Genomic DNA, 27979 nt, shown 5'->3' with positions numbered 1-27979 from the left:
CTAGCTCCATCTGTCGGCGAGAAGAAGCCGCGGGTAGGACCTAGCTCGGCCACGGTCCCACGGCCCTGACAAAATGTGGACAGCGCGCCGCTGGTTGCCGCGCGATCACGCCGACAGACGGGGGCGCCAACGGTACAGTGTACTAGAAAGGAACAGTGGAGTGAACGAGGCGGCCGCGCCGCGTCTCGGCTGATTCTCCAGCAGGTGACAGTAGCAGCGGTGCTGTAGTTCCATGGTACTGAAGGTTGCGGGAGCGTCTGTATTGGAAGCGCGCGCACCCGATCCTGCGAAAGCGTGTATTTGCTCGTTGTAAGCGTATTTAATGCGTTTCTGAGCCTTTATCAGTGGACGCACCTGCTATGCGCCATAATGCACGAGTAAATATGCAGGCACGCCGAAATTGCGTCGATACATTCACTGTTTCAAGAGACTGCTGACCAGGAATAAAAAAATGTGAATTGAAATTTGCACGGATCCGCCTAGCTCCTTAACGAATCAGCCCTCAAAGCTGCGTTACATCATAAATGGTTACTGGTTAACTACAAAGAGAGGAGAAATATTAAAACTATGATTAAATCATGTGCTTGTTTTGTCAGCAGTCTCTACGAAATCCAGAGCACAGTGTTCTTCGTATGAGCCTATATGCGCTCGATTGTTTCACGAGAAACCCGAGTGTAATTAACGTTGTCAAAGCATTAATTGGTGACGATTGTTTTTATCATGCCAATTCGGAAGATAATAACTATTGCTTTCCGAAAGACTTATTACACAATAAACTTATTAAGCCCAACAATCAAACATATTAAATGTGCCTATTGTATATATAGCCTGTCTGATAATCAGCGTAAATTCATTGTAACCAGTTCTCATTTTGTATCGACAGCTTAAATTATGCTAGTTTCCAAATATTTTATTCGCGTAACGCCATAGCAACCCAGCAACCTTATGACGATTTTTTGTATTATAAGCGTAGTTCTATTAAATGGCGTCAAAAGTGTAGGCAGGCAGTGAAGCATCTTGTTTTGAGAAGTTTACCTTCCTTGTATATGTACGCACTAAACACACACACACCTACACTCGTACATAAATATATATATATATATATATATATATATATATATCATCACCATCATCAGCCTGGCTACGTCCACTGCAGGACAAAGGCCTCTCCCATGTTCCGCCAGTTAACCCGGTCCTGTGCTTGCTGCTGCCAATTTATACCCGCAAACTTCTTAATCTCGTCTGCCCACTTAACCTTCTGTCTCCCCCTAACCCGCTTCGCTTCTCTGGAAATCCAGTTAGTTACCCTTAATGACCAGCGCTTATCCTGTCTACGTGCTACATGCCCGGCCCATAACCATTTCCTCTTCTTTATATCAACTATGATATCTTTAACCCCCGTTTGTCCCCTAATCCACTCTGCTCTCTTCTTGTCTTTCAAGGTTACACCTACTATTTTTCTTTCCATTGCTCGCTGCGTCGTCCTCAATTTAAGCTGAACCCTCTTTGTGAGTCTTCAGGTTTCTGCTCCGTAGCTAAGTACCGGCAAGATACAGCTGTTATATACCTTCCTCTTAAGGGATAATGGCGATCTGCCTGTCACAATTTGAGAGTGCTCGCCGAATGTGCTCCACCCCATTCTTATTCTCCTAGTTACTTCAATCTCGTGGTTAGGCTCTGCGGTTATTACCTGCCCTAAGTAGACAGAGTCTTTTACAACTTCAAGTGCACTATTACCTATCTCGAAGCGCTGTTCCTTTCCGAGGTTGTTGTACTTTACTTTCGTTTTCTGCAGAATAATTTTAAGACCCACCTTTCTGCTCTCCTTGGTAACTCCGTAATCATGAGTTACAATTCGTCCCCTGAGTTACTCAGCAATGCAATGTCATCGGCGAAGCGCAGGTTACTAAGGTATTCTCCATTAACTGTTATCCCTAACTGTTCCCATTCTAGGCTTCTGAAAACTTCCTGTAAGCACGCGGTAAATAGCATTGGGGAGATTGTGTCCCCCTGCCTTTCACCCTTCTTGATTGGTATTCTGTTGCATTCTTTATGAAGCACTATGGTAGCAGTTGATCCCCTGTAGATTTCTTCCAGGATGTTTATATATACTTCATCTATGCCCTGATTCCGCAGTGTCTGCATGACGGCTGATATTTCTACTGAATCAAACGCCTTCTCGTAATCTATGAAGGCTATGTATAGTGGTTGGTTATACTCTGAGCATTTCTCTATTACCTGATTGATAGTATGGATGTGGTCAATTGTTGAGTAGCCTGTTTAAAATCCTGCTTGTTCCTTTGGTTGATTGAATTTTAATGTTTTCTTTACTCTGTTAGCAATTACCTTTGTAAATAGCTTGTACACTTCAGAGAGCAAGCTGATCGGCCTGTAATTCTTCAAGTCCTTGTCACCTTCTTTCTTATGTATTAAGATGATGTTAGCGTTCTTCCAAGACTCTGGTACCCTTCCCGTCAGGAGACACCTCGTAAACAGGGTGGCTAGTTTTTCTAACACAATCTGTCCTGCATCTTTCAGCAGATCTGATGTTACCTGATCCTCACCAGCAGCTTTGCCTCTTTGCATGCTCTCCAAAGCTTTTCTGACTTCTTCTATCATTACTGGTGGGGTGCCGTCTGGGTTACTGCTAGTTCTTATAGTATTAAGGTCGTGATTGTCTCGGCTACTGTACAGATCTCTTTAAAACTCCTCCGCTATTTTAACTATCCTATCCATACTGGTAGTTATTTTGCCTTCTTTGTCCCTTAGTGCATATATCCGACTTTTGTCTATCCCAAGTTTTCTCTTTCCTGCTTTGAAGCATCCTCCGTTTTTCAGAGCGTGTTCAATTCTCTCCATGTTATACCTTCTTACAGCATATTTTACGTCTATTAATCAACTTCGAAAGCTCTGCCAGTTCTATTTCGTCTGTTGTACTTGACACTTTCATGGTTTGACGCCTCTTAATTAGGTTCTTCTTTTCCTGGGAAAGCTTGCCAGTGTCCTGTCTAACTACCCTGCCTCCAACTTCCACTGCACACTCCGTAATGATACTCGTCAGATTATCATTCATTGTATCTACGCTAAGGTTGGTTTCCTCACTAAGAGCCGAGTAGCTGTTCTGATGCGACACTTTGAATTCCTGTACTTTCCGTCTCAGTGCTGGCTCATTAATTGGCTTCTTGCGTATCAGTTTCTGTCGTTCCTTCTTCAAGTCTAGGCGAATTCGAGACCGTACCATTCTATGGTCACTGCATCGTACCTTGCCAACCACTTCCACATCCTGCACGATTCCTGGGTGTGCGGTCATTATAAAGTCGATTTCGTTCTTATTTTCACCATTAGGGCTCCTCCATGTCCTCTTGCGGTTTTTCGTTTTCGGTAGAAGGTATTCAAAATCCGCAAATTATTGCGTTCTGCAAATTCTACTAGTAGCTCTCCTTTGGCGTTTCTAGTGCCGATGCTATAATCTCCTACTGCCTGGTCTCCAGCCTGCTTCTTCCCTACCTTTGCATTAAAGTCTCCGATCACTATAGTATACTGTGTTTTTTACTTTACTCATTGCCGATTCCACGTCTTCATAGAAGCTTTCAACTGTAGTGTCATCATGGCTGGATGTAGGCGCGTAAGCCTGTACTACCTTCATCTTGTATCTTTTATTCAGTTTAATTACAATACCTACCACCCTTTCATTATTGCTATAATATTCCTCTATGTTGCCAGCTATGTTTCTGTGAATTACGAACCCCACTCCCAGTTCGCTTCTGTCTGCCAAGCCCCGATAGCAAAGGACGTGCCCATTCTGTAGCACCGTATAGGCCTCATCTGTCCTCCTAACCTCACTGAGCCCTATTATATCCCATTCATTTAACACCCTCTAGCTCCTCGAATAGTACAGCTAGACTTCCCTCACTAGATAAGGTTATATATATATGTATATAAATATATATATATATATATATATATATATATATATATATATATATATATATATATATATATATATATATATATATATATGTATATGTATATATAATTATATATATATATACATATATATATATATCATATTAATGTAATAATATATTAATATGTAATATAATATCATTATATAATAGTATAATAATATAATATAATATAATTATAATATTTTATTACATCTTCATATTCTTGAAGATGAAGGTAGTACAGGCTTAGCGCCTACATCCAGCCATGATGACGCTTCAGTTGAAAGCTTCTATGAAGACGTGGAATTGGCAATGAGTAAGATAAAAACACAGTATACTATAGTGATGGGCGACTTTATTGCAAAGGTAGGGAAGAAGCAGGATGGAGACCAGGCAGTAGGAGATTATGGCATCGGCACTAGAAACGCCAGAGGAGAGCTACTAGTAGAATTGGCAGAACGCAATAATTTGCGGATTTTGAATACCTTCTACCGAAAACGAGAAAACCGCAAGTGGACATGGAGGAGCCCTAATGGCGAAAATAAGAACGAAATGGACTTTATAATGACTGCACACCCAGGAATCGTGAAGGATGTGGAAGTGGTTGGCAAGGTACGATGCAGTGACCATAGAATGGTACGGTCTTGAATTCGCCTAGACTTGAAGGAAGGAACGACAGACACTGATATGCAAAAAGCCAATCAATTAGCTAGCACTGAGAGGGAAAGTACAGGAATTCAGAGTGTCGCTGCAGAACAGGTACTCGGCTCTTAGTGAGAATACCAACCTTAGCGAAGATACAATGAATGATAATCTGACGAGTATCATTACGGAGTGTGCAGTGGAAGTTGGAGGAAGGGTAGTTAGACAGGACACTGGCAAGCTTTCCCAGGAAACGAAGAACCTAATTAAGAAGCGTCAAACCATGAAAGTGTCAAGTAAAACAGACGAAATAGAACTGGCAGAGCTTTCGAAGTTGATTATTAGACGTAAAATATGCGATGTAAGAAGGTATAACATGGAGAGAATTGAACACGCTCTGAAAAACGGAGGAAGCTTCAAAGCAGTGAAGAGGAAACTTGGGATAGGCAAAAGTCGAATGTATGCACTAAGGGACAAAGAAGGCAAAATAACTACCAATATGGAGAGGATAGTTAAAATAGCGGAGGAGTTTTACAGAGATCTGTACAGTAGCCGAAACAACCACGACCTTAATACTATAAGAACTAGCAGTAACCCAGATGACACCCCACCAGTAATGATAGAAGAAGTCAGAAAAGCTTTGGAGAGCATGCAAAGAGGCAAAGCTGCTGGTGAGGATCAGGTAACATCAGACCTGCTGAAAGATGGAGGACAGATTGTGTTAGAAAAACTAGCCACCCTGTTTACGAGTGTCTCCTGACGGGAAGGGTACCAGAGTCTTGGAAGAACGCTATTATCATCTTAATACATAAGAAAGGAGATGACAAGGACTTAAAGAATTACTGGCCGATCAGCTTGCTCTCTGTAGTATACAAGCTATTTACAAAGGTAATTGCTAACAGATTAAAGAAAACATTAGAATTCAATCAACCAAAGGAACAAGCACGATTGAGAACAGGCTACTCAACAATTGACCACATTCATACTATCAATCAGGTAATAGAGAAATGCTCAGAGTATAACCAACCACTATACATAGCCTTCATAGATTACGAGAAGGCGTTTGATTCAGTAGAAATATCAGCCGTCATGCAGACACTGCGGAATAAGGGCGTAGTTGAAGTATATATAAACATTCTGGAAAAAATCTACAGGGGATCAACTGCTACCATAGTGCTTCATAAAGAAAGCGACAGAATGCCAATCAAGAAGGTTGTAAGGCAGTTGGACACAATCTCCCCAATGCTATTGACCGCGTGCTTACAGGAGGTTTTCAAAAGCCTAGAATGGGAACAGTTCGGAGTAAGAGTTAATGAAGAATACCTTAGTAACTTGCGCCTCGCCGATGACATTGCATTGCTGAGTAACTCAGGGGACGAATTGGAACTCATGATTACGGAGTTAGACAAGGAGAGCAGAAAGGTGGGTCTTAAAATTAATCTGCAGAAAACGAAAGTATTGTACAACAACCTCAGAAAGGAGCATCGCTTCGAGATAGGTAATAGTGCACTTGAAGTTGTAAAAGACTATGTCTACTTAGGGCAGGTAATAACCGCAGAGCTTAACCATGAGATCGAAGTAACTAGAAGAATAAGAATGGGGTGGAGCACATTCGGCAAGCACTCTCAAATAATGACAGGTAGATTGCCACTATACCTCAAGAGAAAGGTATATAACAGCTGTATCTTGCCGGTACTTAGCTACGGAGCGGAAACCTGGAGACTTACAAAGATGATTCAGCTTAAATTGAGGACGACGCAGCGAGCAATGGAAAGAAAAATAGTAGGTGTAACCTTAAGAGACAAGAAGAGAGCAGAGTGGATTAGGGGACAAATGGAGGTTAAAGATATCATAGTTGATATAAAGAAGAGGAAATGGTTATGGGCCGGGCATGTAGCACGTAGACAGGATAACCGCTGGTCATTAAGGGTAACTAACTGGATTCCCAGAGAAGGGAAGCGGGTTAGGGCGAGACAGAAGGTTAGGTGGGCAGATGAGATTAAGAAAATTGCGGGTATAAATTGGCAGCAGCAAGCACAGGACCGGTTTATCTGGCGGAACATGAGAGAGGCCTTTGTCCTGCAGTGGACATAATCAGGCTGATGATGATGATAATATATATATATATATATATATATATATATATATATTATATATATATATATATTTATATATATATATATGTATATATATATATATATATATATATTTATTTATATATATATATATATATAGTTGGAGTAATAATTCAATGGGCCCGTTAGTCTTCGTGAAAGTATGGGATATGGCACAACGGGAGCGTTGTCAACAAGGATAAATTTATTTCCCAACAGTTTCGGAAGGGGTCCTTCCATCATCACGGGATGAGTTATATATATATATATATATATATATATATATATATATATATATATATATATATATATATATATATATATATATATATATATATATATATATATATATATATATACTCAGTGCCCCGTAGCGCAGCTACTATTTTTAGGCGGTGCATTTCTCGTCCGACTACGTTAGACTTGAATAGTTTTGAGACCTCAAACTCGAAAAGGTGAAATCTACAGTGCGCATTTGTAGAGACACGCTATGTTCCGCTTCGCCAACTGTAAACTATTCGCGCAGGGCTCCCAGAGTTTCTTTTTTTTTCTTTTTTGAGAGGGTCTGGTGTGCAACAGATCGCCTAACTTTGGCAATCGGTTGTCGCTGTGAATGCCTGTAACTACTTTAGTATACCGTAAAAGTTAAATTACCAAAATACTTCATGATGTAAATGTTCATACTGCCTTCCTCTCCCCTCTTTCCTTGTGGCTTTCTGGTTTTGCGTGCGTGTGACACAGTATTTGATTTTTAATCTCATTTTATCTCTCACAAGGGCTTTAATGGAGCTCACATTCAGTAGATGGGCGTGTCATACTTCAAGGGCTACGGCATCATGTGCTAGACATGAATGATGGGCAGGTGCGAAGAAATCTTCATCAAGAAATCGCGACGGAGGAGCCGAAGCACATAGCAGTTCCTGCGCGCGGCTCTTTCAGTACTATTCGACTGCAGTGCCGCCGATGTGGTCAACGCGGAAGGGATCAGGAGGCGAGGCGTGGTCACGCCACTCAACTTTTCTAGTACACTCTACCAACGAGGCATGCTTCTCGCTAGTGTGCGCGTACCTTTCCCAGCCGTCACCGGCCTTGCGGGTTGGCGAAGCTAATAGCATTGGCGAATGATGACGTCGAGTCTGGAACACCGACGAGGTGCGAGCCAGCGAAGCCGAACGCAAGCGTCAGCATTGGAAGACCAACGACACCGACGAGGTGCGCGTCAAGAACACCGTTCACATTCGAGAATAGAGACGGCGCGAGGGTAACACCGACGCTACACCAAGTTTCGCTTCAAACCATTCTTTCGGCACCCGCGTCGACGTCCTTTTCAACCGGGTCAATGCTGTGCGCACTACTGCTGCATCACATCCCACCAGGGTTCGCTTCGGGGAGATAGTCCATAGCTTTTTTTAATAACTTCGAGCTCATTTTTAGAAATGCTGCTATGCCTAACAATATTCTTGGGAAATGAAAGAGGAACAACTTTTTATTGCTAAAAAGAAGCTAACAAATCATTTCAACACGGTCATATCAACCCTCAACTACCAACTATTTGCATTTCGCAAAATTGTATTGGTAAAGCTATATTTGAAATAAATAAAAGAAGTTATTTGCTAATGGTGCGGTAGTTCAAGTTCAGAAAACTTGCTTTCGTGATATATGACTGCTTGTTATAGCATACACAAGCGCACGGTTTTGTACAAAATGACTCGTACAGAAACAATTCATTAAAGGAAGCAAAACGCAAAATCATATTCTTCATGTAACATGTTCTTAGCGCAAAAGTAATATAAAGCTGTCTGCCATAAACTCAAGGACACGGAAGTCTGTTCGTTGGTACAGCAAGCCCCCGTTAGACAGCTTAGCTGGGCTCATAACTTCCGTACTTGCTGTTTATTGAAGATGAGCGACTGGTTTGCTACTAAAAATGGTAACCATCACGGTTTCAGTATTTGGTCAGCGTCCCGTGGAAAGCTTTCGCGGTTTTTGTTGCAAATATTGCCAACTTTTTCTTTAAAACGAAACGTGGGAGTAGTTTTTTGTCAAACAAAAAGAATCATGAATGGTCATATGTAAAGAGAGTGAAAAAATATACGTTGAGGAACGTAGTAAACCCAAGCAGTTGTGGGTCCTCTTTAAAATATGTGCTCAATAAAACACCTTCAATTCAATGTCAGCTAATTTTAAATCTTTATATCTGTGACCATAGTTATGGCGAGCGAGTGTTGGTCTCTTCGTAACTGAAACTTGTATCACTGTGTTGCTAGGATAAAAACTATGCGTGACTTCAACCTTTATTCTAAACGCTCTTTCTTGTCTACTCAATAGAAATGACCTTTCCATACGTATGTAGTGGATCACTGAAGTTTTTGTATGTACAAAACCAATAATTTCCATGATCGTGTGTCGCTAAATTTGGGTATTTTCTCTAATGATAGCACATCCCACTTTTAGTATAGGTCCAAGTAATACGTATGTATAAGATAAGACAACGTAATACGCATCTATACTATAAAACCTGGGCTTATTGTACTTTCGAGCATATTGTACTGGCCAACCATGTTGGCTGGACAAAAAAGGGGCTTACTTGCACTAGTCAACACACTCTTGTGCCTGTTGCGCGTCCTGTGGGCTCAGTCATAAGATTTCCCAGAAGGAGCCGGCCATTCATTTTGTAAAGATGTCCCCTTGTCTAAGAAGTGGATGCCTCATAGATGATGCGCCACTTTTTTGGTACGTGCAGCCCGCAAAACTGGTATCGCATGGTGTGCAGGCGTTAGGCCGTATCAAGAAACAAAACTTACCTTAAACTGCATTACAAGGGCAACTTGGGCTAGTTGATGGAATATACTTGTGATGGGAAAAACGCACAAAACGGACGAGGACTAAGGAAGACACGCCATAGGCACTGACTTGCCGCTAAAAACATTTCGAAGGGACACACGCATATATCAAGCAGCTGACCTAGTCACGTGGTACACCGGGGTATGTTCGCAGCAAAAAATCAGGGTGAAGATACAAACAGCTAGTCTTGATAAAATGCTACATTTGTGTGAACACCCGAAAAAAATGTTCAAACGAAGTACAGGCAGTTATATACAGAACCGTTCTCAAAATTAGCTCCTTTAACGGTGCAGCCCTTAGTGAAAAGGCAATTCTGTACTTGGGTTCAACGCTGCAGCGTTGAACCCAAGTACAGAATTGTGCATTTGTTTCGGTAGTCAAAGAAACAAGTAGTGTACTTTGCCATCAGTAGTCATCCACTTTTTCAACAATGACCTGGCAAGTGCAAACCAGCAGAAGGTGACAAGAGCCATCCATAAGATCACAGTTTGTGACAGTTCCGCGAGAGGGTTTTGGTTTTGATTTGCTGTTGTTGCTTGTCGGTTGGGATTATTTCTTTATATTGCAATGAATGGTGTGCCGGCCGGTCCGCCACGGCCAAGGAAACGAGAAAAAATAGACGGCTGGTGTTCCTGCGGATAACGTGAAACACAAATAGGAGATGATAGAACGACGAAATTTTCTTAACTCGCATAAACAGGCCTCTCAGTAATGCATATACATCAGTATGGTGTACCACGTTGAGTAGTCTGTGAAGTAGGATCGATAACAAACAAAAAAATGGCACAAAAGTTCCGAATATATTAGCGGAGGCAAGCAAGACACCATCCTGTCAACAGCTAATAAATAAGTAATAAAGCAGTACCAGAATTCAGCAAATGAAGAATATAGCCTCGCTGTTTTTGCACCTCTTTTATAATGCAGCAGAAACCCCAGTCGAGCACTCGGCTAAAGCTAATCAGGCACAAATGCGAGAACAATGCAAGTTGGCTTCCAAATTAGAAGCCGTCGGTTCCCAGTAATGAAAGTAAAACTTCCTATTTCTTGTATCCTAGTTCACGGGTCATAATAACCGTGTCACGTCTGCCGAATAACAGTGCAGCAGACTCTTGCTAGTTACTGTTGAATGAGATGAAAACATATTTTGTTGTATGAGAAATGCTACTCCAGTCTAGCGCATTAGAATGAAATAATTATGAAGGTAGCTCTTTGAAAATAAATGAAACAAACTTGACATGAAAACTTCCACAAATCAAAATTTCATCCTCTTTAAAGGTGATGAGTGCCATAGCTGAATGCTTTCCCTTGGAATATTAATATTGAAGTCATAGTTTCAGTGTATTCGCCAGAGCTATACGTGAGTAGTCTATCTCTAATTGACTAAACCATACGTTATATTAGTTCACACCTACGTGCACTTCGGTAATAGCACACATCTTTTTGTTTCTATTTATTGAATGCAGGACATATTTTGCGCCACAGATAGTTCTTGTCATTCATGTCATGTTATCGTAATGAAAAGGGAAGGTACAAATACCTTCCTTGTCCTGCGTCTTCTATGTGTGCTTCTTTGAAATAAACAATTATGTTTGCTTGAAGTGGTTAAAATAAGTTATTTATCTAAAAGAAATGTAGTGTAGCTTGCACGTATTCAGACAAGGCGCGCAAACACACACAACAGAAGAAAGTCAGCACACCACTAACACCTACTAACAGCCGAAAATGCGCACAACGGCGAAAAAAGAGGCAGAGAAACGTATCTGCGCATGTCCCATGGGTTCAGATTTTAGGTGTGCATTCGCTACGGCAGAAGATAAGAAAAGGCACGAAAGCGTATGGGCGCATGCCCATTGAATATAAAAACCAATGGGCATGTGCAGATAGGTTTTCGTGCTTCTTGTTCTTTTCCGGCGTTGTGCGAATTGCGAGCGGTTAGTATGGGTTTGAGGTGTCTTGACTTGCCTCTGGTGCTCATGTCCTCACGCCATCTTTTAGAGCTGTATTTTAGCATGTGTCGTCTATACCTCTTATTCTTTCTCGTCACTTACGGTGAAGTCCTCGAACTGACCCTCGGTGGTATCAGCGTGAACACGACTGATGTGAAAAAGCAACACATGACGTCGCAGGTCCCCCGCCACCAGTGAGGCCATGGTGTGACAGATCATAACATTTAGTTACTTAATTACACGTAACCTAACGTGCCGTAAGAAGATTACGTCATCCACATGGGATTGTCGCTTCTGCGAAGAAGGGCTTATCACGGAGACAGTTCGCGGCTAAGTGAGGTGAAAAAATCGTGCCCTTTCTCCAGTCCAAAAGGCAGTGGAAAAGCACGTTTGGTGCAGACATCTCTCGAAAAGGATCGCTGAAGGACCAATACACTGACTGAATAGAACAACAAAAACAAAATATGTGGTAAAAGCACTAATGTGAAACCTGAGGACGTTAGTAAGAGAACATGCGACGAACAAAAACAGGGGGAAACACGTGATGACGACTAAACTAAAACGGCGATCTAGAGAATCCATCTCTCGATTGATGTCTGTGTCTAGATTGATATCCGTGAGCACCCTGGTTGTGTTCAGTTTTGTTATTAACAAGGTGTGTCTTACAATTGTAGTACAGGATTGCCAAGCTTGTGATCTCTACACTCGGTTACCTTGTGTAATAGGGGTTGGCATCCGGACAAAAATTTTATCCTGCTCGTACACATGCAATTACGTTTATTTATACTGGTTTAGGCGATGTAACTAGGTAGTGGATGAAGACACCTATTGAAGTGCAACTAAACTGAGTTTCAAGTCAATGCTCGTACGTGTCTACCTGCATTTGCAGCCTCTAAGTCGCCTTACGTTTATCCAAACATTCATTAACTCGTACAAGTCAAGGTAATATTGGATTGTATTTGTATTCCGGTTAGGCAGATAAAACAGATCAGGCATGCCTCTTTAATACAAATAATTGTACAGTAACATGCGTATCCAACTTTGGGGTACAACATGGCGGGTTTACACCTATACTTAGCTTGGAACCAGCAACCTACCCTAAGTCACCCTAGCTTGCTTTTTCAAGATATTGTTCTTCGCAGATTTTTTTTATTGCTTGACATCCGATGTCAATGTTGACAAACCAGCCCTTGCGATCCTTGTCTTGACAGTTTAATGGCCCAGCAGAAGAACATTGGTGGTGAACATATTGGCAAAAAATGCGGCTGTCTGTCTAAATGGCTGTCACAGGTAACGACGAGCAACTTTTCAATTAAAACTTTCTAATATAACAACTGAAATTTAACATGATAGCTTTTGGCAAAGTTTAGTCCACCTGTAAACACGTCAGTCAGCATGTCTGAGGGGAACTAACCGTGTTTTTCAACCTTTGCTTGCGTGCCGGTTTTGCGTAGCCATAATTTGCACCACCTCTGACATTAATGGACTACCTGTCCAGGCATCGCTTTCAGGCGAAGAAAGTCAAACACATCCACGCTGTCAGCAGGAAAAGGATATTGGAGTAACTTTCCCCGCTTCACTGACAAGTGACTGCCTCGGGCAAAACTTTCACTTCTGTATAACACGTTCATTGCAGGGTCAACTCAAAGAAAAAAGTATGGCGGTTGCAATGTTCACTGCCAAACAGCGTGGTATACCACACTGCCTGTTACAGACCATCACGGTTTAGAACAGCACACCAAACACGCAATGTAGTGCGAAGACGACGCGGACCGATGTTTGCCTTTCATCCCTGTTCTTCCCTCTGGCGGTGTGTTGACTTAGCATTCTAGCAGGAACCAGTAACCGATCAATTCATGTTACGCCGCGCACGTCACGAGAGGCACCACTCTCTTAAGATCATAAGTTGTTTACGGAAGGGCACTTTTGGAAAGAAGTACAAAGAAATTGTATATTCGGCTTCCCTGCGGAGATATATCTTACCATAAAGAGAAGATTTCTTGCCTACGTCCGCGCTAATGAACGTTACTATGGCGTTTACTGCCTCGTATAACCAGTTTGTGGATATTCACTAAATTCTCATATTTGCTCGGGAACGAAGTATCAGGGGGCGAACAAGTTTATTCAATGTGCTAAGCAACAAAGTAGAAGGAAGTATGCGTTTGTCCAGAGCCATATAAAAAAAAGTACACCTGCCTACATAGGCCACAAACACGTAGCTTGTCACTTCCACAATACACCTAGAAAGTTTCTATCTCTTTTTACTATGTTCTTATCAGAAACTGTACAAGTGATTGTGTTGGTTTATCTCATTTATGGAGCTTTGTTAGTGTTTCAATGGGCTCTAAGTCGAAGAAATTCTGGATCTTTTTGTGCAGTTCAACAACAAAATCACGGCAGCTATGCACTAATGGCGCGAATACTGAGAAAGCTGCCAAGCAGGGCATGATGCCATTCTACTTTCCTTCACTCTACTTCACACCCCTTGATGTAATATGTCACGCTATAAAATATTACAGTATTGGTCCAACTCTGTCATTTTCTGCTATAAAATGTTTTGTACCATTACAATCTTCATCGAAAAAATCTGAAAACTTCACTTACCTTTGGATCGCCTTATCTGTAAGGTCTGCTTTTTTTGTCTTTAAGAAGGTGAACCCATCTTTCGCTTAACAAAGTTCTTTCTTACAGAAATCCAGTAGTTTGCGTGCCTAACGAATCAAGCAGCCAGTAAAGTGATTGGGGTAAGGTCAAGGAACACGTTCGATCAGAGTGTATAATGTACATTTATTTCACGTCTATGTTTGGGAAAGTATGTGGCATGTTTTGAATTAAAACGTTCGGTGATTTTACCAGAAACACTAAAGTTTACTTTACTAACAAATCATTTTGGGCAGAGCTGAAAAGAGCATCAGCTAACCAATAGCTCTTTACTCACCACAAGAAAACGGTGAGGCTATTTTTAAAACCTCTCTACAGCATTCCCTCATGAAATTGAAAACACACTTTAAGAGAGAAACGTTTGGTCTTGCGCAAAGTAGCCACCACCTTGACTTACGTATCCAGTGAACTAAAAAATGTCGCCTTTTTCTTTTGCTTCCACTTTTCACTCCTATATAAATTTGTTAGTTTCAACTAAGCCTTTTATTTTTGCACGCCATTCCTGAGCAAACGTTTCCAATGCAAAGAAAGCGTGCCTCTTTGAGCACAGGGTGAATAGGTGCGTCTGAGCCAGAGCTCACAAAAAAGCTCTCAACCTCGTATTCCTTGGGATGTTTTCCTTCTTTTCCTCGGAATTACGAGAAACCCTTTCGCCACGTGCGCAAATAGTCGGACTAAAGCAACAGCGAGACGTATGGGATCCAATCACGAGGCTTTCACATTACACTTGCCTTTCATTTTGTCAATATATCTGCAAGACACTAACGTAATTACTGGTTTGCCTGTCAGAGATTTCTTCGTCGAAAGCGTGGCGGATTCCTGCTTTAAGAGTGAACGTCAAGAGCCCTCCGTGCATTGGGCAGTGACATCCGCATGAGTAGAAAAGAAGAGAATCACGAAACTACTCACACTGAATGCTCCGCGTTCCAGGAGCACCACGTTTACAGTGAAGCTGTTCTTCTAACTAACTGCTGTCGAATCCACCAAAGACGTCTTTCCAATGAGTCGGAGAGTTGGATATAAGAGTGTCGTGGAATGCAAACTCACTAGTCGCTACACTATTCAGCAACACTGACGTAAGCATATGGGGAGAGGGTTGGGCCCCCTACTCGTTATTCTTTAGGTGAGGTTTTAGAATTTTCTTATGTGTATACAAACCAAAACACCCAGAAAAAAAGTATGAAGGTGCATACGGTGCGTTTGAAGTCCGCCCTCCTTGACAAAAGAATGGTGGAAACGGGCTGCAAACACCGTTCTTACTGCAAATTTCATGCCAGCTAAAGGCATTTGAAAGCGCTGCAACCTTTTCTTTAACTAGTGCTTGTAGTGTAATGGGATACAGTACTGAAAAAATCAAACACTTCAAGATACCGTGGGCTTCGTCAAGACGGCTTGTAAGTTCTCGCTCATGGCTCCACCACATGTATTTTTCGGAGTGCAATGCTTAGAACAAAAAAATATTAGGATTCTGATTTGTGCACTATTTGAAGCAGACACTGACGCTACTTCAGTAAATGTTACTTGTAACCATAGGTTTTCTAATGAACCGTTTGCAGATAGCAGCAATAAAATGCGTTGTAGTAGTGTTTTATGGTATTCCGGCAAATTTAAAGAGACACAGTATTGTGAAATCTCAACGCACTTAACGCATTAAGTTAGCCATTATTTAAATACTGGTGCACATATTGTGAAAGAATACTTCATGCATTGTAAAGAAGTATAGTTTGATGTTTATTTGCCGTACTTCAGTGCTGGGGTTATGCGCAAATAAGTCACACTGATTTTTTTTCACCGTTGTACTGAAAGTGATGCTACAATAAATTTGAAGGAGACGCAATGCAAAGAACAGAAAATGTGCCTTTATGTGTTGTGGAGAGAGGAATAGGGTTCCCTCCAGTGCGGACGCCAGAAGTGCGGCTCCCGCTTCTATAATAATTTTATCGCGAATTTTTTTTTGTTTTCTGTGGTCAAGCTGCATTTCATTCGACGTTGTTTTTTTTTCCGAGGATAACGTCCATACCATACTTTTTTCGGTGAGTGGGCTTTTTGCCGAGTTAGCAGAACTTTTCGGGGGAAATCTTGTGCGGCGCGGCTAGCTTTGCTGGGCTCAGCCTAGCGTCTGCGGTGAGGCACGAGAGAAGTGGGATAACATGCCCGGAGTAGAGATGCTGGGAGGATAGAAAATATCTAATGAAGAAGCGAATCACCCGGGTTGGACGAACACACCGGGCAGGAAAAAGAAAGCTCGTATAGAAACGCCAGTTTTGTTGGGCAATGTGGGCTCGAAGCGAGGCCATCGCACGTCAACCCCGCAAAGTGCGATGCAGCGCATCTTACAGCTGCATCACATCCAGGCTCTTGTGGCAGCTGACGGACCGCGTACGAATTATCGTTAGGCCGAGAGATGGACTTCACCTAAAAAAAGTAGGCCAAATAAGGCTTGCTCAGGCAATTGCCATGGCCGCTGCTATAACCCCGGCAGAGACTGAGGGTGACGTCGTTTGCCTAAACATTGCCCAGAACGTTGTCGTCATTTCCACACCGCAGCAGAAGAATGCAAGCTCCTACGCAGGGATCCAGCAAATCTGGATAAACGAATAAATGTACCATGTGGTGGCATATATGGCGTCCCCTATTAACACTTGCAAGAGTCATTCAAGAAGTGGACGCTGACATAAGCGAGGTCTTGCTCCAAACAACGACAGTCAACCAGGAAAATTCGAAGGTCCTAGCAGTTAAAATGATCAAGACCACCACCACGGTGGTTGTGCTTTTCGACGGCATGAACGTGCACGACTACGTTATGTGCGACGTTAGCTTGCTGCGCTGCACGCTCTACAACTACAAAATGACATGTGTTACGCCTGTGGACGCCTGGGACACAAGGCCGACGTTGGTCTCAACCCCAAAAACACGATAGGGGAGGCGAGCCCGCAGGAGCTGTGGGCTCGCCTCCCCTATCGACGATCACCAGTACTCGCCAAATTGTGCCCTTTGTGGAGGACCACAACCTACAATGATAAAATGCGCAAAGAAAGCTTTCAAGTTCTTTATGTCGTGCGGCGGCGAAGACAACTGCGCTGAACGTGCGCCAAAGGGACTCGGCGAAAGCTGGTCCCGGGGAGCCGGTCACGGGATTATAGTGTATCAAGTTCTCCCAGTCGGGGGCGTTCCGTCACGCCAGCTGGCCACCGGAGCAGTCGCCCCAGGGACCATGCCCGTTCCCGAGTTCGGATCGAGACAGAGCCTACCTGGGCGGATCCGGTTAAGCCGAAGCCAGTGGCGCTGCAACCAGAGGTAACTCGGGCACCCTTGCCAGAGCTTAAGAAAAACCCCAGGCTAGCTTGGTTGATACAACAGAATTCTTGCCTTAAGTTATAGCTTTACCAGGTGATGGCTCACCTTGAGTCATTCCTCGAATCTGTTTCCTCGCAGGGTGGGACAGCAGATACCCCCACCAGGGGATGCGAAGGCATGCCCGGTAGGTGTAGGGCCTCACCTCCCCAAGTAAGGGGGATGCTGTGGAGACAGGGTCGAACAGCAAGGCTGTATAAACTATGCAGCAACCGATCAAACAACTGCTGAAGCATCACCTCCCTTCTTGAAAGGGTGTCACCTCCTGAAACTACGCAAGCAACGCTAGCTACAGGTAGCTCACCTTCGATGGACCTGACCAGGGCACAGTCGCCTGCATGTGCGGTAACAGTCAACCCGACAACAGATTGGCTAAGTCATATTAGTATTTATGGCGTAGAACGCAAATAGGCCGGTTGTATGGCAGTGGAACTGGGCTAGTTTCAGAAGAAAGAGGGCTTCGCTGCTGCACTTTGTTGCTTCTCAGGTGATAAAACCACACTTATGCTACAGGAAGCTTCCGGTGATGCGCCAATTTTACCGGGCTATCGACTCGTCTCGATGCTTGAAGGGGGGAAGTGGGGTTGTACAACCTTAGTTGAATGAGAATGCTCGTTTTAGGAACACAAACTATAGCATGGCGAAACCAAGGCTGAGGTTAAAATAATCGAAATCATTCCCGAAATCTGGCTGAAAAATAGCGTATTTTTTCTAAATGTTCACTGTTTGTCGTCACAAAAGCGGCAGGCGTTCACTTCACTGATTGAGAAAGTGGAGAAACGCACCCCACAAGCGGCAGTTATCTCTCCACTATTCCACAACATTACCATAAAGGGCTTCTGTCGAACATAACGCTGTCGACCAAAGAGCAAGCATTAAGCTTACTTCCGGGGGAACATGAATATGAAAGTGTTAGGTAGTGTTTTCCTTTCCTGAAAAATACATCGGTATATAATTCTAAACGCTAATGTTTCCTACACTGTGCTCACAAATCGGCGTTTAGCATGAAAAAGCAACTTGTAAATTATATGGTGCTGCCTGCTGGTGGTGACCCAATGTTCTGCACAACATCATATTTCCCGACGACACTGCCAGATGGCGTTCATATCTCACTCAGCGCCGTTATGGTCACAGAGTCGTGACGTGGACGAATGAAGGAGACTGCAGGTCGAATAAAAAATTGCTTGTTTGAGGGAACTTGTGCGCGGTAAACGGAATGTCTTGCACTGATAGCGGCGAATGGAGCGTCGGTCGTCAATCAACTGAGAAGCGAGGAAGCGTGTCGGCATTTATACACTTGACATTGCATACTTTAGCTTTAATACTAGCGGCGACGTAGGTTGAAGAATAATCTGTAGTGTTCACGAAGTTAGCGTAATCTTAACAAAACGATCTACTACAGATTGATGATTGATATGGTGGTTTAACGTCCCAAAACCACCATATGAATATGAGACACACCGAAGAGAAGGGCTCCGGAAATTTCGACCACCTGGGGTTCTTTGACGTGCGCCCAACTTTGAGCACATGGGCCTACAACATTTCTGCCTCCATTAAAAATGCAGCCGCCGCAGCTGGGATACGAACCCGTGACATGTGGGTCAGCAGCCGAGTACCTTAGCCACTTGACACCGCGGCGGGGCATCTACTACAGCCTCGAAAATCTGAAGTGAATATTGCTTTTATAGCGTTGGCTCCTATTCGCTAAATAATATCAACTCCGCAAATTTACTGGGTAGACATATTTGTACGCATTACGAGTATAAGTGTGGCACCGCTACTGACGCGTAAGACTGCAACTGGCTATTACAAAATAAAATCTTGGTTTTCTGCCGATGATATCGTTTGAAAAAGAAATAAATATACCAAGTGTGTTTGAGCCCTTATTTTATGCTCCATATCACAGGCAAAAGTCGCCTCGTTAGTAAATTGATGAACACACTGCGCGTTTCGCAGGTGACGTGCCTTTATGAACGATTGTTCATACTTTCCGGCTTTTTCCAATACTTAGCAGTGGTGTTTCTTCTGCCTGACGCGATAACACTGCCACGGTGATTGTCTCCTTGAAAAAAAAAATTCGGTGCCATGTAGAAGTGGGTCAAAAGAATGAAGACGAACATGATTGATATGTGGGGTTTAACGTCCCAAAACCACCATATGATTATGAGAGACGCCGTAGTAGAGGGCTCCAAAAATTTCGACCACCTGGGGTTCTTTAACGTGCACCCAAATCTGAGCACACGGGCCTACAACATTTCTGCCTCCACCGAAAATGCAGCCACCGCAGCCGAGATTCGGCCCCGAGACTTGCGGGTCAGCAGCCGAGTACCTTAGCCACTAGACCACCACGGCGGGGCAATGAAGATGAACAAGAATAAAATATGAGATACGCTGAAATGGATGAGCTTTAAAAAAAACGCCGTCGTTGAACGTGAAGATACAGTGTCGACTGACAGCTCGGTCTCACTTGCTTTGGCGAAAATCTTGGATGTCGGTCTTGGACGAGAAGTCTACACGCTTTCACTACAGGCCCCGATAGGGAGCCAATGTGCTACACTGCAAGAAAACACAGGCACTGGTTGTCGCTCAAACCGCAAAGGCGCAGTGTACTTGTATGCAGCGAATGTAGTGGCACAGGCGCTGGCCTTCTGACATAGAAACTAGCGTGAAGTCAGGCCACTATGTTAACGTTGGTTAGTCCACGCACACGTATGGTCAGCTCTGGTGGCGTTAGGTACAAAAACATACGAGATAGCAACTTGGGCTACACCAACAAGCCCACGAAGCTCAGTGGTTGAATAAGTGTCTTGAAATCTTATGTGAGCGTGTAGGGAGCCCACACCATGCTGTGAAGTCAGTGTAGATTTGAAACGAAACTCGCTTTAAAGAGGAAAAAAATCCTGTGCTAATTAATCGTTCATGGGACACTCGTGCAGACCACAATACGTCCTGGCCTGTTGAGGGCCCGGCCTTTCATTTGACGGAAGAAATCCACAACTGGACGTTTGCGCACTAGTAGATTTTAAGACGAGCTCTTTGAGAAAGTGATTGTGTAGTTTAAGCAAGATTTTCGTATCAGGATATACCTAGCATCGCGATACACCGAAGTTGATAATACCGGCTCTTTAGGGTTGCAGGTTACGGCGAATTTGCTTATGGTTGGTGCATGATTGGTTTATTACTGTTTTTCTCAATATTTATGCAACCGGAAACATGTTTAGGTCGCATACATAACAAGAAAACACGTGTACATGGCAGCAAACGTGAAACGTGCATTAAGGCATGAAGCTAGAACCTCACTCTAAGCAGTTATGCTTTGTCTATTCTACAGAAAAATATGTCGCTATTTCAACATTTTTATATGCTTCCGATCATTAAATGTAGATGAGTTGTCATGTTTTTTATGTGAGAACTTACTAGAAATTACATACAGACAAGAAAATTGACTCGTTATCCACAGAGTATCTGATTTTCAGCCCCAGGGAAGGCATCAAGCCCGTGGATGTTCACATGTATGGAAAGAAAGACTAAGACTCACCGCTGCATCCTAGGCAGGAAGGCCCACACGTGACTGGAAACTTAGAGCTCCACAGTGCAGAGCTCGTTTCTTCTTATATGCAACGACATAGGCCTTTATGTGTGTAAAGAGAAGCACATGTTCTGGGGATACTAGAAATAACAGAATATCTAAATGCAGCCCAGAAAGTGTCCGAGCTGTCTTTTTCTTACAGTATAGTTTTGCTCTCAGTACAGCTGCATTTACCCACCTGAGATCACAAATTAAGATGGTCAAGCTTGTAGGTCCAGTAATAACACTAAGCACGAAATATATCTTTATTGCGTCAACAATGATTAACATACACGTAATCTCGGTAGTGGTCTATATGGCACAATTTTCTCAATCATAATACAGTATGCCTTCATACCTATTCATTGGTGAACATTCTAAAGGATGGAATAACGAAGGTTCTAAGAATTACAAGTCTATACTTGTTAACGTATCTTCTTTTACACGGGATTTTATACGTCGAAACGTCATTCAAAAGATATTGAAAACAAGCAGCAGCCCGAGTCAGCATTCTCAATCACTTTCTTGGGAGCCCTTTGTTAAAACTGTTGCTTGGGCGAGGTGGTTCGTAAATATTTAGACTGATTTGCCAGCGCAGAAAATACAAAACATTCAGAAAGACGCAACGCACAGCGCTGTATTCACAACTGATTTATATTTAAAACACAGGGCATTTTTGTAATTTTGTGTGTTGTCTCTTTCTGAATGTGTCGTTTTTGGCGCTGATAAATCAGTCTAAACAACCCTTTGTTATAGCGAACGCTCAGAAGATGTGACGTTCCTGGTTTTGGTGACAATGTAACTAAAGTTACAACTTCAATGTGGTAACCGTATTTAAACACATTAGATGTGGAGCATCTCTTGCTCGCGGGTATGTCACGTGTCCGTCGTCCGCGCTCACAGTACGCATGCGCGACTCTCCTCTTTTCTCCTCTACAACATCTGGGAGTTGCTTTCTCCACTTCTCTTCTACCACCTGCTTGCGCTTGCTCCCACATTGCGGATGAACGTCCCCTTCTCTCTGTCTCTCGTCTCATACACTCTCCCTTGTTTCGTCACGACACCTAAAGTCCCTAGATGAAAAATACTTGTTTTATCTAGGTACATTAGCAACGCTGACGCAGGCGACGTCTGCTAACCTACACTCACTCCCCCTTCTCCTCCTGGCATTTCTTCCTGCGGCGTCTCACAAAGCCGACGCAGGCAGCGTTTCCTAACGAGTTCCTTGATTGAAAAAGAACGGACTACTCGCGCCACACAATTGCGATGCCCCCCCCCCCCCATCACCCCATAGCTCCTTGGAGAAATGGTGCAAATTTTAGATGACGTTGGCCTTCCAGCAGTACTGTGGCGCCGATGACGCAATTGTCTATTCACCTTAGCGTGATATTACCTCATCATAATACGCAGTCATAGTGCAGACTTTGTGTTTTGTGCGATTCGATAATCGATTGGGTTTTCGTAAAGGGTGATATTTCCCAAGGCATTTATGATTGAGAATACCCTCGTGAACATGCCTATTATATACACAGAATCTGTGGCACTCATCACGTGCGGAAAATAAAATATGTGAAGAAGGCGACACAGAGTAGATTGAAATGCAGGTCACGTTGTGCGCGACAGTGGGCTCTCAACATGGCGCATGCACATTGGAACATTGGGAATGCTCGCTTGTCGAACTGCGAACATTTGTTTCAACGCGCTTTGAATGTAACTCCGACAACGTGGTGCAAAAAGCTCTTTGGTAATTTCGTCTGCGCACCACGCATTGAGCGTTTCAACGCAATGACATTATTTAGGAACTTATGTCCCAGCGATGTGAAAGGTAAAATGTGGGAAGGAGGGCGGGGGTCAGAAGTTCTCAGACCGCTTTCCCTATTACTCTCTTGACAGCCCAGCGCGGGTGCCCCCACATCTTGTAGAAGCCACATCTACGGTACTGAAAAGAGCTGTTGTGTGACAGAGAAGACTATCAGGTATAGACGACGAGTAAATTTGAAATGTCTTCACTTAGATGGGTGCAGTCTATTCTTTCTTGCTTTCATCAATTTGAGCACTGAGCTTTATTTTTTCCCTCGGCCAATCGCGGTTTATCGCGAGGATGCTTGTGCTCTGGTGCACAATATTTTATAAATCTAAAATGACTTTCTGTATGGCAATAAGATAGTTCAACCAGCTGAAGAATGAAGCGTTATGAATGGTTTTTGTAATTCCCCAAAAGACTACCGTAGAAACACCATTGACTATCACACAGCCTCTGTGGGCTGCATTACAAGTGACTTCAAGGGCGACGTAAGGATGGGTTAGCCAACGGCAATTATTATTGTGTCTATGAAACTGACACGACCCAATTACTGAGTCTGTATAAGTTCGAACGATTTTCAGCGTTGAGCCTTTAAGGGTATAAAAATTTAGGATGCACGACACAAAAGGAACCGCGAACACGATGGCTGATGATTACCACCTTGAAAAAAAAATGGTGCACCATTCGTTTGTTTTATTTTAACGTGGTGCCCCTTTACAAAAGTTTTGCTGTCGTAATCTAGTCATGCTTTCTTTATACTTTTTGCAATCGTCTTCGCACAACAGCCTTTCTTTCGAAGTTTTCCAATGGCGTAGCATAATGGCTACACTAATCAAGAAATGTACGTTCGTACTATTCCCAAAGCAGCGGATAATGCTATGCACAGCTCTCTTCACTTAATATTTACGCTAAATAGAAAAAGATCGAGACCACTTCAAGCGATTTCAGTCTGATTCAATCTTATGTATCTTTTTGGAAGCCCTAGCGTATCGTTTAATAGGGTACACATTCTTCAAATACATTTATTTTTTTTTGTCCGAGACGCCACATTAGACTGTATAATACAAATGATGTGCTTTCGGTAACTTTTCGTCAGAATTAATCAGCGAAATATTGTTGTGAAATATTGGTTTGGTTTTGAAAGTATAAAACCTGTATACTTCGTTTATCGACGAATATTCCGAATAACGATGAATAAAAATCGCCGTTCTCATTCCGGCTTGCCACACATTTTTCGTCTCTTCTACTCAACAACCCTCTATTCTCGGTGAGAAGCATGAAATGTTCCATGAAGCAGTGATGCAGAGGAGGTTCAAGGACGGAAACTGCTGCTGTACAGCAGCTTACCCCGAAAGTACGCTAGTGTCCTGTAAGTTTTACTACGCCAGTGCCCTTTTTCAAACTTATCCGGTAAAGTCAATATTTCTAACAGCAAGGGCTTAAGACTACTGTAGGCTTTATGTGGTTCATGTTTCTTTTCTATTTTTAATTGCAGCAAAACAACTATGACAACAGCTGTGGTAGCAGGAGTTGCAAGGATTCTACCTTTCAAAAGAAAATGTGGTAAGTTGTAGCAGTAACAATATGCTTGTTCAGCGTTCACCCATGAAGAATTGAATTTTACAGCACAGATACAAGATGAATTGAATAGACGCTTTGCGCTGCAGCATTCAGTTAGCATTGACGACAAACAAGCTTGCCTGTCTGTTTTGTCATCTGCGTTCACATTTTGCATGAGCATCAACATGACTTTATATATTTGATTCAGCGCATAAAACATTGTTTAATGAACCACCCTGTTGGGCTTTCTGAGGGGTAGTCATTTCTACAATAAGGTGATGCTCTTTAAAACCGTGGCACCAAGGAAACATGGTAGAGCCAGAAAAAATTTTAGATGGGTTCCTCTTTCGAATAGTGCTTTCCGTCAGGTCTATTCCTTCTTCTTGAACCTTGAATGATCGGCAAATGAAAATACTGCTTTTAATTTTGTAGAGTTGGTTAGACATTACTTTTTTTGCACCAAATACTACCACCAGTTCTTACTTATATATCCCACCTTACCGCATTTGGTCTCCTACGCGCAAGCACCAATCTCACTGAGCGATACCTTTTTGAATATCATCGCGACAAGACTGTACTGCAATCCTTTTGAGCACTCTTCACTAACACAATTATTGGTGACGTGTAAGCGGCGATAATGCTATAACTGTGTTATTTGCGGTAAACTTTCATCCTGTTTGCCAGCGCGTTTCACAAAACACGGATTGCCACTGCATAGAACCGAAATGACATTCAATAAACTAAGAATTGCTTATCGATGTTACAAGGCGATGGTGATTCTTTCGATAAGTACGCCATTAACCTACATAACTGATCGCCCACGCTGTTCACATATTCACTTGGTGTCATGATCATTCAACATTCACGATAATTTTTTCCCGTGAAGATGTCTTCGAAGTAACACTTCACAAGGCAAGACAGCAAGTTCAAAAAGAAAACCTTAAATATAAAGTAACTGTTGAGTAGAATATTGTGCTTCCATTTCCCTGCGTTCAAAGTGATAGTGTGTTCGCGGGTTTCTGAAGATATAGCTGCTGGTGTTGATCATCCTGTAGATTTTCAAGCAAAATTCAAGAGCGGGCTGCGCAAAGAACATGGCGCACTAGATGCCCTCAATACTTTGTCGACAGACGCGCATCAATGACTCCCGTAAATTGAGTTCTTTGCAGGCCTTTTCGTTTTCCCTCCTCTTGAGACGGTAATACTAAAGTCGGATAAGCCCACACAGTAACGAACAACGATTGATTGAATGTCCTGTCTATCAGCAAACCTTCTTCGAGCGTTCACAGTATGTCATTGGACACCTTGGTAAGTTTCGTGACACACGCTGCCGAGCTCTCCTTCCTCGTCCTTTCCGCATCGTCGACGGTGCGCGATCTGCCCTTCCCCGAAGAACCACGTGCATATGGCGTCTTGCGGCCACAGCAGATGACCTTACGGAAGCTCTTGCGGAAGTTGTCTGAGAGGAAGGCGTAAAGGAACGGATTCACGCAGGAGTTGGTGTAGGCAAGTATCTGTGAGGCGATCTGGACGACGATGCGTGGCGCATTCATGGTCCGCCCGTACAAGTCGACGCTTTTGAGCACCAGGACCACCTGCACGGGACACCAGCACAACGCGAACACAACCACGACGACCACGACGAGACGTGTGACGCGCTTCTTGGAGCGCATGCTCTCGGCGCTGATGCGGCCTCCAGGTGCAGCTGCAAGCCAGAGCCTCTTCAACATCAGGAGGTACAGCACGAACACGATGGCCAATGGGACGACGAAGGAGGACATGAAGAACGATATCTGGAAGGCTGCTATGTTGTAGCCCATATCGGTCCTGAAGGTGCAGGCCGAGTAGTTCTCCTCGATGAGCACGACCCCGTGAGCGAAGAGAGCAGGAACGCAGGCGGCCAGGATGACGACCCAGGTGAAGAGAATGGCGAGGTTGGCGTTTCGTTCCGTTCTGATAGACATGGAAGTGATCGGATGGACGACCGCGAGGAACCGGTCAAGAGACATGAGCACCAGTGTGTATATGCTCGCATACGCGCACACGATCACGAGGTACTGGACAATGCGACACCAGGCATCACCGAACGGCCAGTAGTTGAGGGTGTAGTCCCATCCGGTGAAGGGGACGCAGAAGACGATGAAGAGCAGGTCAGCCATCGCGAGGTTGATGATGAGGTTGTTAGTGGTGGATCGCATTTGCGGGTCGCAGAGCACCACAAGAACAACCAGGGCGTTGCCAAAGAAGCCAATCACCGCGATGGCACCAAAAAGGATGGGCACGGCGATGGCTAGGACTTCTTCGACTGTCCTAGTATCAACGTCACTGTCGTAATCGACGTGTTCGAGGTGATCAAGAGGCGTCGCACTGGATGTGTTGTCACTTATTCCTGCCTGACAGGGCCAAATAGTTTCATTGCAAGGTGCTGTGCTAAGGACTCTCAGTAACGCCTTCTGGGCCAGTAGCGTTAAGAAGGATGTGAGGGCTGCCAGTGGATTAGCTGGGGGCAGTTTGCTACTGGAAGGATTTAGAAGGACGTTGTGATCACTTCTGTTCAGCACGTCAAGTGGTGTCGCTGGTGATACCGTTGTGATTGATTGATCCATTTTGTCTGAGTGTCCCAAAAATTTTTCTTCTTTTGCTGTCGGTTACCCCTAATTGCTCATGTAGCTAGCCTCCATGGGGCACCTGCACAAAAATAGAGACATTCAAAACAGTGTGGTTATTTAAGATACACCAAGGTGGCCAATGTTGGTAAATTCTGGAATTTAAGCTTCGACACAAAAAGCTGCAAGAACATTTTCATAGTTAGTACTGTGTAACCTAACTTAACAATATTTCTAACTATCAATAGCTATACTCTCAAAAAAATCGCGTGAAAAACAAAAGTTTTAGGACAAGAGTGAAAGTTTTTTCAGCGTTTTCTGGTAAACAGGACAACTAACATCCAGTGGAAAACATTGCCCCGTGGAGAGTCATTCAATGCAATTTTCCGATGCATAAATAGCTGGGTCTTGCGTCATTTCGAAACGAACGAGTCATTGTTGCGTAAACCATCAGGCGCGAATTATGGTGCGCTGTTCGTAAAGGTCTAAATTTCACAAAACATGGTAGGAAGGCACTGCGTACTATATTTCAATAAAGGAAAGAGAAGTAGTTATTTGTAGTCAGCTCCAACTAATTATTGTTGAATAACATAAATTTGTATGCTGAAATATCCGGCACTCCGATCTGTTCCAAGTTTACACAGAATCAGGGACAACTTCAGCTAAAAATGCACACCAAGATATCTTTAGCTGTGTTAATTTTGAGCAAAAAATATTACAAATTAAGTTGGTTCTTGGGCACGTCACGTCGAATGACCCGTCTAACATATTAGTGCCTTCATCACTGAAATCGGCTGCGGTCATACACAACATATTGGTGTAATAAGGCAGAAGGTTCAGTTGATACTACGCGCAATGTATCTTGCCATTCCTTCCCGACTTGTCCAAAGAACTATCCAAAACGTTTCGCACCAGAAGGGGAGAGAAGTGATA

General features: G+C 43.3%; 1 pseudogene; it reads right to left on the bottom strand.

Annotated features, from left to right (window-relative positions):
* Positions 1-21318: 21318 nt before the first annotated feature.
* On the bottom strand, positions 21319-27138 carry LOC142767481 (allatostatin-A receptor pseudogene; annotated as a pseudogene).
* Between the last annotated feature and the right edge of the window lie 841 nt (positions 27139-27979).

Source organism: Rhipicephalus microplus, chromosome 7 (genome assembly GCF_043290135.1).
Source record: "Rhipicephalus microplus isolate Deutch F79 chromosome 7, USDA_Rmic, whole genome shotgun sequence".
Lineage (NCBI taxonomy): Eukaryota > Metazoa > Arthropoda > Arachnida > Ixodida > Ixodidae > Rhipicephalus > Rhipicephalus microplus.
The sequence above is the reverse complement of the archived record's forward strand: the minus strand, read 5'-3'. Positions and strand labels throughout refer to the sequence as shown.